This window comes from Capsicum annuum, unplaced genomic scaffold (assembly GCF_002878395.1).
Source record: "Capsicum annuum cultivar UCD-10X-F1 unplaced genomic scaffold, UCD10Xv1.1 ctg44989, whole genome shotgun sequence".
In the NCBI taxonomy this organism is placed as follows: Eukaryota; Viridiplantae; Streptophyta; class Magnoliopsida; order Solanales; family Solanaceae; genus Capsicum; species Capsicum annuum.
This window is the reverse complement of record NW_025852465.1, coordinates 925-1,524: the sequence shown is the minus strand read 5'-3', so window position 1 is coordinate 1,524 and position 600 is coordinate 925.

Below are 600 nucleotides of genomic sequence, written 5' to 3'. Positions count from 1 at the left end.
ATCACCATCATCATCATCATCACCATCATCATCATCCCATCATCATCACCATCATCGCCATCCCTATCATCATTATCACCAGCATCATCATCACCAACATCATCATCACCAGCATCATCATCACCAGCATCATCATCACCAGTGTCATCATGGCGATGATCATCATCCCCATCATATCACCATCATCATCACTATTATCATCCCCATCATCATCATCACCACACCATCATCACCATCATCATTATTATCACCATCATCATCATCCCCATCATCATCACCATCATCACCATCACTAGTTTCATCACCATCTCTAGTTTCATCATCACCAGCATCATCTTCATCATCATCAGCAGCAGCAGCATCACCATTATCATCATCACCATCATCATCATCCCCTCATCATCATCACCATCATCATCGTCCCCATCATCATCACCACCATCATCGCCATCAGCAGCCTTATCACCATCGTCATCAGCACCATCATCATCACCATCATCATCATCACCATCATCCCCATCATCATCCCCATCATCATCACCAGCATCATCACCAGCATCACCATCCCCAGCATCATCATCACCCCCGTTTAGATCGGAA